The 16685-nt window shown below is 32.8% G+C and overlaps 1 long non-coding RNA gene across 1 annotated transcript in view; it reads left to right on the top strand.

The window, feature by feature from the left end:
* Positions 1-16277, top strand: part of LOC120587454 (uncharacterized) — a 158278-nt gene extending 142001 nt beyond the window's left edge. Inside the window, exon 4 of the long non-coding RNA XR_005648968.1 lies at positions 16223-16277. This is a non-coding gene — a long non-coding RNA (uncharacterized LOC120587454). The remainder of the gene's footprint in view (positions 1-16222) is intronic.
* The last annotated feature ends 408 nt before the right edge of the window (positions 16278-16685 follow it).

The raw sequence follows: 16685 nt of genomic DNA, 5'->3' as shown, positions 1-16685 counted from the left end.
CACCGACTTCTCCTTGTGTTGTCACACGGTGGAAGGCGCTAGAGATCTCTCTGGAGCCTCTTTTACAAGACAGTAATCTCATTCATGAGGTTTCCATCCTCACAATTTAGGTAAGCACCTCTCAAAAGCCCTGCCTACGAATCCAATCACTTTTGTGGTTTAAGATTTTAATTTATGAATTTTGGGGGATGCAAACATTCAGCTCACAGCACAGAACAAAGTCTTTGTGGCTTAGGTTTAGTAGAATGGAAGCTTGAAATGCTTGTTTTTTTTCTGAGTTATTTTTGGCCTAATTTTAAAAATGTTTCAATGATTAAAAAATATTTTGCATATTAAAGGTTAAAAATAGAGGTTACAGGAACCAATTAGAAAAAATAGCCAATTTTTGAAAATACGACAATGCAATAAATTTCATAACTCTAATCTACATTCTTCTTGTTTAAGTTTGAGACGTCATATGTGTACTCTAGTTTAATTCCAATTTAACTATGCAAGAAGAGAACTAAACTTTTGTTTGATCTGCACTGGTATTGCTAGTTTCTTTCAACATATGTTCTCCAGTCTTGTAGGAACAAACACCTTAATTTTTGTCTTTAATTTGTATAAAATCTAAGGTTATGTTTATAAAATCACTTTTGCTATTTTTAAAAGTATAAACTTAAATTATGTATAAAAATTATCTCCAATATTACAAGATAAGTCAATGGATTTTAATTTAGACTTCCAAGTTTAATATTACCTAGACACTTTTATTGAATTACTGGTCACAATACAGTTGAAAACAAATTATCAGAGGATCGTGGGCCCAGTTCTACACAAAATTGTCATGTACACAATATTGTTATGAAAGCCTTTCATACCACCTTTCACAGCTCTGCACTCCCCTGTGGCTCTTCTTCCCTTCTTTGCCTCTCACATTATATTATTCTTAGACAACTTCCACCAAATTGCTGTCAGTGTGAATTGGTTTGATAAACATTTTTTCAGGCAAATTGTAATGACAAAGAGTGGTGGATTTTCTTCTCCACTGCTCTTGTTATTCAGTCTTGGTTCTAACTCTTCATGTTTTTAACAGAGAACCACTCCTTAGCTTGAAGGACTTATGTTCAACATAGGATATATTTTGGAGAGGGAACTTCTTATTACCTTCAAATCCCAACATATAGGCAGCTACTGTTTCTGCCTCTGCATGCAACTGGCCTGGAGGGCATATTGTCCGATGTGAAACCACATGTGCCTTCTGTCCAAGTGGCATGTAGTGCCCTTAGGAGTCTAAGAGTGCTGTAACGGATAAGGACAGCAGAATTTTGTCTGGGCCTCTGTACTTGTACTCCTTTGTTAAATTTATTACCCTGACGCACCTTTCAGCATTTTGTTCAAAATCGGGTACTCTTTCTTGCTCTTGCCATCTGTTTATGTGGTTATCGTTACCTCCCTGACTTTGACGTATTTCTAACCACTTGCCCTTCTTATGGAATTTACCAATGAGTTTGAACTCACTTGAACCAGATCTTTATAGTTTCCTAATCTGAATCAGCCCTGTCAGAAACCCATTATCTCTACACACTTCCATTTATCCCTTCCCTACTCCTTACTCAGAGTAATTGGTAGAGTAATTGCTCTTCTACTTTAAGCAGTTCATTTTAGTAAATAAGGATTTTGGTGGGGTAGTATGAAATTGGTATTATAATTACTTGAAATTTCTACCGATTTTTCTAATAGATATGATATCCTGATTCTAATATGTTACACAGACTTGTAATTAACCAAAAAAAGTTCATGATTTTTGTTTCTTTAATAAATTATAGATCCTTTTTAAAACCCTAAAATTCTTACTTATAGGAATCATAAGAAATTAAATATGAGTGTAAACAACCAACAATTATTGACATCTCTTGGCCATGTGCTATTAACCTTCAAATTATTTTACCATTTAGTGGGTATTATCTCTATTTTACACACAAGGGAAGAGTGTCTCATAGAGACATAGTTAGGTATGGACGTAAGAATCTAACCCAAGGCTAAATGCAAACTGTGTTATTTCTGAACATTAACATTCAGTTCAGTTATTTTACTAAAAACTAAAGGTGTTCCATTGTCTCATTTAGAGAAGTAGCCTCCCATTGTAATTAAGAACATGGGATTCAGAATTAGATTTCCCGAGTTCATCTTCGTTTTCTGCTACTCACCAACTCTGAGGCTCTAAACATATCACTCAACATCCCCAAGGCTCAATTTTGTCATCTCGAATTTAGGGGTGATGATGGTGAAGATGATAAGAGTTTATTCCAGGATTGTCTATTCTAAATGAGATAATCCATGTAAAGCAGTTAGCATGATGATTGGTATAAAGTAAACACAAAATAATAGTTTTTTTCCTTAATTCAGACACTTTGGCTTAAAAAAATAATTTTCTTCTCTTTTAACTAACAAAATAAGAAACAGAAAAAGCTATGTGCTTGAGACAGGGGTCTCCATATTCCAATGAGAAAGAGTTGTGTTTCTTTGATTTTTTTTCTAGGTGCCTTGATATGAAGGTGGGGGATAGAGGTGACTATTGGTAAAATCCTTAAATGAAGCAAAGATGAAGTGTCATTGTTGTTAAGACAACAGTGTTAGGATTCCATTTCCCCTCTTCAAGATATGAAAAACTATAGAGAATAGAGAATTCTGCAAAAAGATGTGTGGTGGCTTTAAATAGTTTAGAGAGAGTTCTATGAGTTAAGACCTTAATATGTATAAGTAGATCCAGAGACCTGGGGTCAGTCACAAATAAATGTCAAGTATTCTACCACTTTTCACCCCACCATTCTAAGCCTATAGCAGACATAATTAAAGCCAATATAGCATTCTTTCCTGTTCAATGCAAAGATTTGTCCTCAACTTCTCAGTAAAGTGCTCTTGGCAGTCACACTGAATGAATCAGAAGTCAGCCCATAGGATGAAACCTAGTTGTAGTCTTTAAAGAAAGTTTATCTTTTATAATATTGAGACAAGGGAAAATGGAATGAAGTAGGGAAATATCCTTGTGTGCAGAGATTAAAATTTAAAGATGAAATGGATTTGATAATTTGAGAGTAAATCTGAGTCAATTCAGTAATTACAGAAACATAAATAGGTCTAAAACTCTGAATCAGTAGAGAAGTTAGACACACATGAACACATAATTTAGAAACAAGGTAGGTTGTAGTACGTTGTGATTAATCCAGGAAGAAGTCCTAAAAACTTCCAAGAGTGGGACAGGTAAGGCACTAGAGGGATAGTTAGTCATTATTCATTCAGCAAACATGTTAGGGTAAAGCCCTGTTTCGTAAATGAGAAAGTGCTTCATTTTCATTTTTGAAGCACTAAAGAGACCTAAACTTCTTTATGAAACACAATGATTTACTAAATTGAAGAATTAAGGTGCTTTTCAGACAGGAATAGTCAAGGACCAAGTTCAACAATTTTATTCTCAATAATTTTCCATCATTGCCTTTCAATATATTTCACTTTTACTGAAATTCCTATACATACATACATGGCTAATTATATATTCAGTTAAGTCTCCTTTAGGCTAAAGGATCATTAGCTCCTCTGGAATTTGCCTGGGCTACATTTGTGGAAATTAGTAGAATATCTAAATTGGAACAAGAACTATAACCATGTAAGTAAGATGTGGCCTTCAAGTATTGTGTTACAGCTGACATGGTGACAGAAATGCTTAATATAGGTCACTTATTCTATAAAAATGTAAAAAAAAAACTTAGAGAATGGCACTCTGTTCTCTAAACTCACTGATATATTGCAACTTTGGATATTTTTTTATGTTTGATTCAGCAATTTTAGAAACACTAAAATACTCAGCGTACAGCTGTGTTCCTCCTGATCCACATCTGCCAACAGGCCACTAGGTCCATCCCTCTTAATTCTACCCTTCTGGAGTTTCTCCTGTTATGGGATAAGGTGTGTGGTGAGTTGTCCCGTTAAGTTCCTGGTGTTTAGGTTCTTGACTACATTCGTACTTAGTTCCTAACATGTGGTTTTGGTTAGAACTTGAAAGCAGTGCCACTTTTAGATTTGGGAGGGTGCAAAGTATATTATGGTCATGATATATCCTCACTATATTTCCTTCACTTGTACATATGTTTGAAGGACTCATCCTTTCTCATTTCCAAAATATACTTTAAGAGATTCCATTTCAAATTTATACTTTATCTGTACCAGTGAGAAGTTACTAAACTTGCATTTTATTCACAGTATTTTAATGCATTTTTATGCTATTAGAGAAAAAATATTTAGCAGAGAAGAGGCTTGGAATGTATCAAAAATAATATTCTCTGGGAAACATTGAACTGTAAAGCGAAACTTTTGAAAAACAAATAATTACATTTAAATATTGGTAAATTTAAGTAATAAACCGTGAAATATGGGTGATTGAAATTGATCTTGAGAAAAGGTTATTAAATGAGATCTCGCTTTCCCTTCCCCTCAGCTTCATCCCTTCTTTCTGGCTGAATCTTCCAACAAAGATAATGATTTCAATTCATCATGCCCACAATGAATGTATCATCTTCCTTAGAATGAGTTAAGGAATCTTATATTTTAAGCTATCTCCTTTAATTTACCCTACATGCTTATAGTAGTACTAGAATGCTACTATTATAATTTCTTTCTGTTCCTCAGTAGTCTCACTTTTCTACTACATGAATTCTAAAGCTGGAGAAAGTCATTTCTAATGCTTCTAAATATGAAACCTCTGTCCAGTCTGGTCCATTCACTTACTGATAAGTAAAATCTATTCTGTCCCCTACACTTTCCCAAAGCTTGTTCTCTTCACCTCTCTCTTCCATTTATTCCAAATGCTACTTTTTCTCAAGATCCAGTCTACCAATCTATGGCTATTAACTGCATAATTCAGTTTATATACATTTACCATGTCTTAATTTTGAATATTGCATCTCATTCTTTTGATTTATCCCACTTTTTAAATGTTTTTCCTTCCTTTTTTCTAGGAGGGGGTTAGTGGATTTTGTTTTTTGTTCACATTCCAGTCCCCTTGCCCCCATCTATATTGCATTTTATGTATTTAATTTCTAGTCTTTTAATTATTATCCTAGCTATTTTCACACAACTATTAAAATTAAGTCTAAAATTAATATCTTTAAAGTCTTACCAACTAAAACAGGAGCTTAAATATTTTACACTCAAAATCCTATGTGTGTGTTTATATATATTACATATATTGTATATATATTACATATTATATAATACATAGATTATAATGTCACATATAATATTCTATATTCTATATAATGTATTATATATTATATAATTCATAAAATATGTATATTTATAGTATAATAGAGTATATGTCTACTATATATTTTATTATGTATTTATATAATATAAAACATTTTATCAATATATTATGTATTTTATATATTATGTACATGTATATATAATATATAAATATGTAATTCAGTTGACCCTCAAACAGTGTGGGGGAGTAGGGTGCACAGTCAAAAAAAAAAAAATCCATGTATAACTTAATCAGTCCTCTATGTATGCCAGTTCCCGATCATGGATCTAAAGTCTAAAATTCACGTGTGATTGGACCTGCACAGTTCAAACCTATGTTGTTAAGGCTCAACTGTATATATAATTTTAGCTTTTAACCATTTCCAGAGATCTTTATTTCGTTGTGTAGACTCAAGTTTCTGTCATATTCCTTTCACTTGAAGAATTATCTCTAACATCTTAAATAGGGCAGGGCTTTCAGTAATGAATTACCTGTTATTTCTCTAAAAAAGGTCTATAAATCTGTTTCATTCTGAAAGACATGAAAGATTTTGCAAGGTAATGAATTTTGGGTTGGCTTTGTTTTTTCTTTCATGACTTTAAAAGTGGTATTTCATTGTCTTCAATCTCACATTTCAGTTGAGAAATCTGGTGCCATTCTTTGTTTCTCTTCATGTAGTATATCTATTTAGTCAGGCTGTCAAAGATTTTTTTCTTTCACATTTAGTTTTCAGCAGTTTAAATATGATGTGCCTTGGTGTTTTGTTTTTCCTCTTTCATTTTTATCCTGCTTGGTGTTCTCTGAGCTTCTTGAATCAGTGCCTTTTAATTTTATTATTTTGGAAAAACATTCAGTCATTATCACTCTACATATTTCTTCTGTCTCATTCTCTCTATACTTCAGTGTGCTTTGCAACCCCATCTTCTTTTCATAGTGTTGAAATACAGGCTGCTTGATTGCCCTGTAACCTCAGCTTCCTATTAAAGAAAAATTATTACTTTGAAGATTATCTGGTTTTTACTTAATATTAAAATGAGAGCAATACACTTGTCAGCTTTCTACTTCCTGGTTAGATACTAGATTCCCTCTAGTTCAATATTTCATTTTGAGGTAGTATCTAATAACTTTGAGCAATGAGGGATGTGCAAATTAGTACATTTCATCTTCTACCTTTCCTCTTCTCCAGCTCCTTAATTTGATTAGTTTATTTATGCCATAAAAATTAACACGTTTATTTTTTCTTTGGCAACTTCCTTTTTTTCGGTTTTTAGCATGATCTTTTCACATCGTCCCTCCATTTCTTTATACCTAAAGCCATCATCTCTTGATTGTCTGAATTTGATCATTGCAGATTTTTGTTTTGAAATGTATTAATTATTTTGCTGCTTTTCCTTTTTCTCAGTATTTGGTAGGCATCATTTTATTTTTGTTCTGGTGCCGAATATTACTGTGGAAAATTTCTAAGCCAACTTGATTTTTTTCCTTTGTATTGGACTTTTTCTTTCAATTGCCTCAATTATTCATATCATTTTTTATTTATCTTGGAAATTCGATGTCTGCCAAGATATGAGTTGGTGTTGATTGTCCAGAAACAACTTCTGTTATGATATATGTGCCCTTTCTATATATATATTAAAGATGTTTTCTTTAGTAAAAATGTTTTTTCTCTTATATCCTTGTATAAATTTTCTGTTCCATTTGTTCTATATTTAAATTCAGAAACACCAATTATGTATGTATTGAATCTTTGATTTCTTTAGTCTTCCAGTATCTATCATTGCTTTTATATATTTTAATAATCGTATTATCTTCTCTTTCATTTTTGTGTATGTTTAGCCTATTTACTATCTCTGTTTTCAGTAATTTTTATTCCATTACTTTTACTTTCAATTACTGCTTTCATTTCCAAATATTTTCATATTTATCTTTCATTTTCTTTTTGAGCACTGATAAACTAGTTTTCCATCTCCTGTTAATATAAATGTTTTGACTCATTATTTGTGTGATTTAATAGAAATATCAGAGTCTAAAGAACTTTTTGTTTGAACTATGCCTCTGTTTTCTCATGTGTTGTCTTGTTCTTCCTCTGTGTTTGCTTGTATTCCTTATCTCCTTTATTTTTCACTTTCTCTTTTTAGTTTGCATACTGGCACTTAATGGGGCTGAAATTTGCTGATAATTAGATAGAAAAAGAAAAGTAGGAAAGAAACAAGCTGGAAGGATTTGTGGCTTTTATTTGGATTTATTTTCTTGATCTCTCCTTCGAAGTCTATCTTTACTCAGTTTTTGCCATCTGCAGTTGGCATGGCTGACAGTGACATTTATAGTGAAGCACTCCTTACTTGCCTGTGCTTTGCCCACTGACTTTCTAAGCTCTGATCTTGTTAATATTGCAGGTCATTTCATTAAGTGCTATGCTACCTGATTATGTAAATGTGCATGTGTGTATGTAAAAATTGAAAAAGGTAGAAATGATATGGCTAAATAACTACCATTTAGTGATGTTGTCCTGTAGTTGGAGAAATGGACTGTGGAGTAAAAGATTCCTTCTAGTTTGAAACCCAATTCCAACTACTACCTTTGCTCGATTATACTTAACCATTCTAAGCTTGGTTTCCTTAACTATAAGCCTATTTTATGGATGGTATTTGCATTAAATGATAAAATGTTCACATAGCACTTAGTACAATGCCTGGCACAAAGAATTCAATAAATGTTATTATTATTGTTATTATTACTGTTATTGTTTTTATTATATGTTTAGCTTTTAACTACGAATTCTGTCTTATAAATTGGTGAAATCCTTACCTATAAATTGCTAAAACAAATATCTGCCTTGATCTCATCTGGATCATTTCTTTTCAGACATTTTTTTTTTCATCTCTCTCACTAATACCCTTAATACTCTTCTTTTGCCAACACTTGGAAACATTCTATTTTTGATAGATTGTGTCTATTAGGATCCTGGTAAGAAACAAATGAGATCCTCAAAGGGGAGAATGGAGGATAATGAATGAAAACACTCTTACAAGGGTGTGAGAAGGAAAGTAGAACCAACAACAAATGGTGACGCACTCTAGAGGAGGAAAAAAGAGCAGTTTTGGGAACCTGGGGAGATGTTGCTGGAGGAAAACATCTCCCCATAGGAATGTAGCTTCTCTAACCACAGCCTAGCAGGAAGAGGCCAGGGGAATAAACACTCTGACCTCATTCTCTTCCTACTTTCCAACCCCTTTCTGTGCTTCCCAATGGCCAGATCATAACAACTAGCTGGAGGACAAGGCTGTCTGCTGATGCAACCTGTAAATGTCAGCCTCTTGGAGCAAAGAGTTGTATCCAGAAGGATGGAGAATAAATCTGTTGGAGAATAGGGCAAAAGGCAAAATCAAATACATCTCTTGCTTCCTGTGGGAATTTATTACATCAGGATAAATATTCTGACTGCAGAAGATTCTACAGAGCTATATCTGTACGTAATTTGGACTCTAATTGAACAGCCTTTATCAACTGAATTTTTAGAATTCTGACTATCTTTTTTATTAGTCACAGTTCAGCTTTATGATTTGATGAACCCAAAACAAACAAACATAACTTTGTGGGCCAGTCTAAATTTTGAAGAGAAGAGAAAATACTAAATGCTACCCGAATAAATTTGACTCCGTAGTTACTTATGGCATTGTCCTATGGTTCATCCCCCTTCTTGGCATTAATTATATCTTTTTGTATTTAAGTTTTTAATCACTACTTGTATGTGGATTATATAAATCTTTGCTAAGTAAGAATAGAATTAATAAAGTGCTCAATCATAGGCCTAACCAACATTTCATATTTATGGAAATCCAGCTCATAAAACGTTACCAAAAAATTAGTTTTTTTTCTCTTGCGTCACAGTCTATTGAAAAGAAAGAACATCATGTGAAAGCATAAATAGTAGTATACATCAGCATATGATATGTAGGGAATTAGCAATTCAGATTAGTAAGCGTATGGGATTTTAGAGAAGGAAAGTTATTAACATGGTTGAATGAGTGAATACATAAAGCAGTTGATAAATCAATAAATTAGAGTAGATTTTTTTAAAAAAAATAAAAACAGCTTCCTTTTGCTTTCCAACTTGGAATTTAAAAACTGACTTGCTGAAAAAATTTTTAGTTTATCTCTCAAGTTGAGAAATGGGTGGCTAGATGTTGACCATCATTTCTAATGATTAGTTATTATTATTATATATATATTCCTCGAGAGGGCAACTTATATATGTTCTACAATGGCAACTATGGGGTTGATATTCAGACTTTTAATTTGTTTTTCATCCACTATTATGAAAACAATTTCTGGATGACTAAATTGACTTCTCACACATATTAATAAAAGTGTCTGATAAATGGCTCTGGTCAGTATGTGCCTCCTATCTGCCAACAAACCAACAAATTAAACTTTTTCTAGTCTTTCACATCTTTCTAGCAAACCTCTACCCTGTCTTTCCTTTATCACTGGATTTCCCCCCAAAGTGGTACCTTCTAATACATGTTTTCTATTTTGCTATCCACATCTCATCCAATTAAAGATGAACTTCATACTGTTTCATATTTACAAAGTCCATTGCTCATAATCAGATAATCACAGAAGGGCAGTAAGAAATCTCACTTCACTCCAGCACTACTGCAAAAGAAGAATGATTGCCAGACTGGCTCTGTACTTGTAAACCCATTCATTATCTTTACTATACAATGATACGTCTTTATATATTCATTTTCCCAGCCTCTATATGGAAAATTGAGGATAAAGAGTAAGATACACTTCTTCCAGGTAGGCATGATGTATTCCAATGAATATATATCTTCTTAAAGGTTAAAGTAGCAGGATGAAAAAACAAGGGCCTGTGAGAAATTTCTGCCACATAAGAGAAAAACAGTAATCTGAAGCATCTGACCATTCTAGTCATCTCTATTCCTTAAATATATCCAGCAGATCTTATCTTAATGTATTTGTATGAGCTTTTGCTGGAGTTTTCTTCCTCTGGAAATTCTCATGGTCTTCTACCTTTTGTCATTTGGATCTCAGTTTAAACATTATTAGTAAACTAAATAAATAAGCTTAAATAAACATTCTTTTAAAGGCAGTTCAACAGCCTTAACATATCCTTCTCTAACCACAACAAAGCATGTACATGCCTCCAGGTACCTTTATCTACTACTCAGAAATTTAGAGAATCTTTCCAAGCACTCTCTTTATCTTTCTTTATTTATAATATTGTAAATTGAGTGACAGCTTAAGTACCTAACAATAGGGGAATGGTTAAATTAGTTACAGATTGTACATGATAGTATCTTATACGGTCATTAAAAGAGCTGTTTACAGAATTTTTAGTAACATGCATTAAATGCTTATCTCAGTGTTCATTGGGAAAAAATCAGTACATCAAGCAGAGATTTCACGTAAAACGTATTATCAAAAGAAAAAAACTTCAAGAGAAATACGTATTGTAAATGTTAACAATGATTATATCAGGGTTTTTTAATGAAATGATTTTCTTTATGTTTTCTCCATTTTCCCTATCTTAGGGGTGGGAGGAAAAGCATGTGCTACTTTTGTAAACTTGAAAATTAAATACAATATTTAAAATGTAGAAGAGAAATGGATATGCCTGGATGATGATGTAGGACAGTGTTTCTCAAACTTTTGGTTTGGTCTCAGGAGCCCTCTGCACTTTTATAATTACTGAGAACTCCAAATAACATTTTCTATATTATACCCATTGATGTTAACCATTTTAGAAATCAAAACTGGGGAAAAAACTCAAAAGTTATCAATTAATTTAAAATAAAAATATTACAACTATTTTGTATTAACATAAATAATGTATTTTTATGAAAATAGCTATTTTTACCCAAAAATTAATGAGAAAAGTATTATTTTACATTTTTGCATATCTCTTTAATTTCTGACTGAATTGAATACAGCAGGAACCTCATATTTGCATCTGATTTCAAACCGTGGCCATATGTTGCTATGGTTGAAATATATGAAAAAAATCTGGACTTGGAAAAAGGAAATCCTCACAGACTCCCCATCTCCCCCAACCTCAACAAAATATGATCCTGGGAGCATGAAAGAGTGCTAAAACCTTTCTTTGAAGTAGAGGAAGAGCTGGAAGTCAGATCTGAGTTTGAGTCCTGAGTGATTTCCTCACTAGTTATGTAATTTTTGAATGTCACTTAACCTCACTGAACTTATATTTATATTATAGATAAGTGTAATTATCTATAAAATGAAGTTCATATCCTACCGTGGGGTTGAGAAAATTTAGTAGGATCTTGTTGTGAAAGTCCTTTGCAGTATCAAAACAAAGACTTGGGATACCACACGTCATTTTGTATTTTTTTAAAAAAATTTAATCAAATAAAATCTTTTATAGTAGTTTTGTATGAAATGCCCATAGTCAGAAATGGTAAAGGAATACTATTTCAATTCTGTACAGTCTGTACTTTTAAGCAAGTGGAATGTCTGTTTTTTTTTTTCTAGGAGAATATCAGATTGTCTCCTTCATTATTCTCTCCCGTCCTTTCTCTCCAAATTTTCTCTCCTCTTAGCTCATCCTGTTAGATCAGTGCTCTAGTTGGAAGTTCTTTCTGAGCTTAGCACTCTGAAGGGAACCCTGCCAAACCAAGGAACATTACATTGCTCACTTGTCTTGTCCTTTTACCCGTTGCAAATACACTTTTAATGGCTAAAAATAACTTCAGGATCTAAAACTGTTCATTCTTAAGCAAAAAATTGAGTAAGGTTCTTTTCAGCCTTTTTGTGTTTAATCATCCCTTAAGTGTAGTAATAATAATACAAATGATAGCTTACATTTTATTAATTTTTAGAATTTATAAAACTAATTCATGAATTGTTCCCAGTAACAATACTTGGAAAGAAGAAGAGGCATTTCATTATCCCATCTGCAAACATGGAATTGATCTCTGATGACGTATGGGGCCCTTCTCAGGTCAAGTGGTTAGTCAGAGGCTGTTTCCCATGGCCCACTACTGCCAGAGATACTATTCTGAATAATGGTCCTTTCAGAGACATCACACTTCAAGTTCTTAATGACTCAAGATGAGTTTTGATAGTTTCCTTTTTTAAAACCTAAAATTACTTTGATTATACTAGCTATTCATTCCCTTTCTTCAGGACTTGGAATTTGAAACTGTATTTATCTTTCTAAATATGTTATAGGGCTTGTAACACTCGCAGACTTAGATAAGAGAGGGACCCGTAGATTTGTGTTTTCTACTTCTCTCTGCTGTGTTGACTCAGGATTCTAAAAACCACTTTGGAGTGAACTTAAGAAATAAGATGAGGTTGCTATGTAAAAAACAGAATTCGAATCTATGTATGGTTACTGATTCATGCACATTTTTTCTTGAGCTATGTCTTCTTTTGGAAGCAAAAATATGGGTGTGGTTCTACAAGAAACAAAACCATGCAGAGTATTAGAAATTAGTTATTTTTACTATAAGAGTAAAGATATGGAGACAGTATCGATGTCCTTCTGTCCCTCTCTAATGACAGAGCATTCTGGAGAATCCAGTTCAGTAGTTTATTAGTTGGCTAAATCATAAAAAAATTATAGTATCCTGAAATGTAGTAATTAACATAGATATTATCTTAAAATACTGACTAGACCATTAAAAGATGAAGGAATTGTTAAGGTTGGGATTTATTGTAGTTGGCTTTTAAATATTTCCTGACCCTTTTCCCCATGTCCTTTACTGTAAATACTTCATATTTTAAAAAATATTGTCTCACTCCCTCTACTTTGTAGTGTTGAGTAGGCTATGATTTAACTGTGCTGGGCTACTAACAATTTCTTTAAATTACTTGAATGTTCCCTCTTTGTCTTCCCTAACCTTCCTTCACCCATTCTTTGCTGGAATGTTAATCATTCTTTGAAGCTCTGCTAAAATACCATGACAACCATAAATTGTTTTCATATTCCTTCTAAGTTTCTTTACCTTTACCCTGTTCTTCCATTGTTCTGTGTACTTGTATAATAGAATTCATTCAAGTATTATGTGGATTATAGACCTCAGTGCTTGTGTCTGTTATCACCAAACCAGGTGAGCTGTTGGAGGGCCAGGACTACATCCTATATATATTTGCGTCCTCAAAATTATCTCTCAACAAATGTACATTATATTGAACTGCATATAACTTTTTAAACCAGAACTCTCTCTTCCTTGAGCAAGGCACATTTGAAATGAGAGTGTGGTGGCTGATGCTCATGCCTTAGAAGCCCAGTAACTTCTTTATTCTTTCTGTTACTGATGATTTCCATGTCCCAAATAATTGAAGTAATGTGGAGATTTTTAACAGATTGATAAAAATTGAGCAGAATGTAGAATAAATTTAGTGAATTAAGTGCACTGTGGCTTCTGAAGCCCACTGATAGACCTTAGAGACTGACTCCAAGACACAAATTACAGATAAATGTGTGTAAATTTAATTTTAGTTAGGGAAAAATTGCCAAATGTCCTAAATGTCCTTTGATTGTTTTAGCTATATATTATATTTATGGAAAAGAGACTTCAGATGTTTCAGGAACAATTTTCCAGATTCCTCTCATTTCAAAATCATTGAAGTAGAGATGATGCTGAAAGAGAAGACAAGGCACAGTTATAAAATCTCACTCATCCAATAATATCTTATGATTGCAATTATTCCAGAGAAAACAAAAGTAAGTCTTTGTACAACAAGAAAATGAGATCCATGTGTTCTTCCAAATCTCATGAGATATCAGTCACATACTTAAAAACAAAAAACAAAAAAAAACCCACACACACAAAAAAACTTTAAAATAATATACTTTCCAATTGGGGAAACCTGCTTTAGTACTTTATATGTAGTAGGAATAATAACCCATTTTTTATAATGAGTGATCACAGGAGGATTTAATGTTCCTGTATTTGGCTGTCAAGGAGGACTCAGATTTATGTGGCTGCAATAACTTAAGAAGATACTCAAAGTCAGGTTTACGAAGTGCTCTTTCACCACCTTTTTGTATGTGTGGGTGTTTTGTGGACAGATATCCACGAGTTTTATTTAAATAGTAATTATGGCAATGGAAGCTCAATATACAGAATGCTCTTGATTTCTAAGCAGTATGATCAATGAATCACTGGGTCCTTGTGGTGTTTACAACATTGAAAAACTTGGCTACATAGTGACTAATTTTAATATTTACTAAGACTTCAATTACTGTGGTCAGAGCTTATCTTTATTCATAATTGTGTATTTATACCAAAGTGAACTCATTGATTACTTTAAGGTATTTAAATAAAAATTATAATCCAAATGTATCATATATTTTCAAATCAATAATGTCATGTGAGCTTCTTAATGATTAGTAACATACTTATAAAGAATTGTGATAGTAGGGATTGTGAACAGAAGTTTCTACTTTTCAGCATTAACACTTGACCACAGCTAGCCATTTCTTATTTGGTATATCTACATTTGGCAGAGGAAGATAGTGATGAATCTTTTTATTACTCATAGATTGTCAAAAAGAGTATTTTAAAAAATTGATAATGAATACTTCTGACATTGATAACTGGTGTAATTGTTTTTATTCAAACATTGAACACAGATATGAATGTAAAACAAAACTACAACATAAATGACACATAAAATGGCAGTTTTAGATAGAACACTATCCTTTTGAAGAGCCAGTTTACAAAAACTTTCTGCATTTCCTTTCAAAGACAGAGAATTCCACAGCTCTGCAAAACAAAACTGAAGTTACTGAAGGAGCTGAAGGAATAGTTTGCCCCAGTGCACAGGAAAATTTTAAAATATTTAACAAAATACTGATTGACTTGTGAAATGTGATAAAATAGGTCATATTGATTTCCTTACCCTCCATATCAAGGACACATTTCCCAGACCTCTGGGAAATGTCAATTCAACAATGTGAGAACTCAGAGTCTGAAGGCTGAATGACTCCTCATTTTGTTGAGAAACAACTTGAGAATCTTCGACCTTTAATTTTTTTAAAGCAATATATGGAGCATAGCAAACCCATTTGGTATAAATGGGCTATGGTGTCACTGAGTTTTTAGACAGTTTCCCCTTTGTAGCCTGTACCTAGTCCTGCCATCTAAAATGTTTCCCTTCGGGGAAGCCCTGACTCATAGACTCTCATTTTAGCTACAGAGAATTGTCTATTCCAATACAAACAATCATCCATGCTTCAGTATTTACTAGGCTTAATAAATAAATAATGGATTAATGGCTAAGAATGAGGGATTTTCAAAAAAACATGTAAACATAGGACTTTTTAAAAACGAGTGAACTACTGATACATGTAACAGCATGGATGAATCTTAGCACCAGACACAAAAGGCTACATACTGTGTAATTTCATTTATACAGCAGTCAGGAAAGGCAAAGCTGTAGGAATGGAAATCAGATCAATGGTACCCGGGGTAGGGGTGGGAGGAGAAGATTGATTTCAAATGGAGGACCTTTTGTGGGTGAAGAAAATATTCTCTAGATTGGATGGTGGTTATATGATTATATACATTTGTCAAAATTCAAAGAACTATATGCTTAAAAAGGTGAATTTTGCTCTATTTAAAGCATGCCTTAATACGTATTATAGAAGAAAACGAAATGGGGGACTGAATTGAGCATATAGTGGTCGATAATTAAACTTCCTTCTAGTTCCCTTGGGTTTTGATCTTTAAGTAAATTTTAATTATTAAATTTTAAACTGATGACAAATTATGTTTTTTTTAAAGAAGCACTAACACAGGTACTTATTTTTATTTAATCATCACTTATACAATATTACTTTTATGTCAGACATTGTCTTAAGAGCTCTGCAAATACGAACTCATTTAATCCTCAAAACAATACAGTGAGGTAGATAATATTTTTATTCTCATTTTGCAGATGAGAAAACTGAGTTGCAGAGAAGACATTCAGTGTTTTCATGGTCGCCCAGCTGGTAAGTGGTATGGCCAAGTGGACTCTGTCAGTCTGACTTCAGAGTCTCTGCTCATAATCATTATGGTTCTGCAGACATTATTATTATTATCATCATCATCATCATCATCATTATTATTACCTTTTTTCCAGCTTCATTTAGCTGTAATTGATAAATAAAATTATATGCATTTAAGGTATGCGATGTGATGATTTGATATATGTATACATTGTGAGATAATAACGATAGTCAAGTTAATTCACACATCTATCACCTCACATAGTTATCATTTTTTATTTTCTGAGTGAGAATACTTCAAACCTACTTTCTTAACAAATTTCAAGGATACAATACATTATTATTAACTGTAGTTACCATACTGTATAGATCCCCAGTCCGCAGATTCTTTTGATACTACTTTCCTAGTTA

Source organism: Pteropus medius, unplaced genomic scaffold (genome assembly GCF_902729225.1).
Source record: "Pteropus medius unplaced genomic scaffold, Ma_sr-lr_union100, whole genome shotgun sequence".
Classification (NCBI taxonomy): domain Eukaryota; kingdom Metazoa; phylum Chordata; class Mammalia; order Chiroptera; family Pteropodidae; genus Pteropus; species Pteropus medius.
Note: the sequence above shows the minus strand (reverse complement) of the source record. Positions and strands in the feature narration are given on the sequence as shown.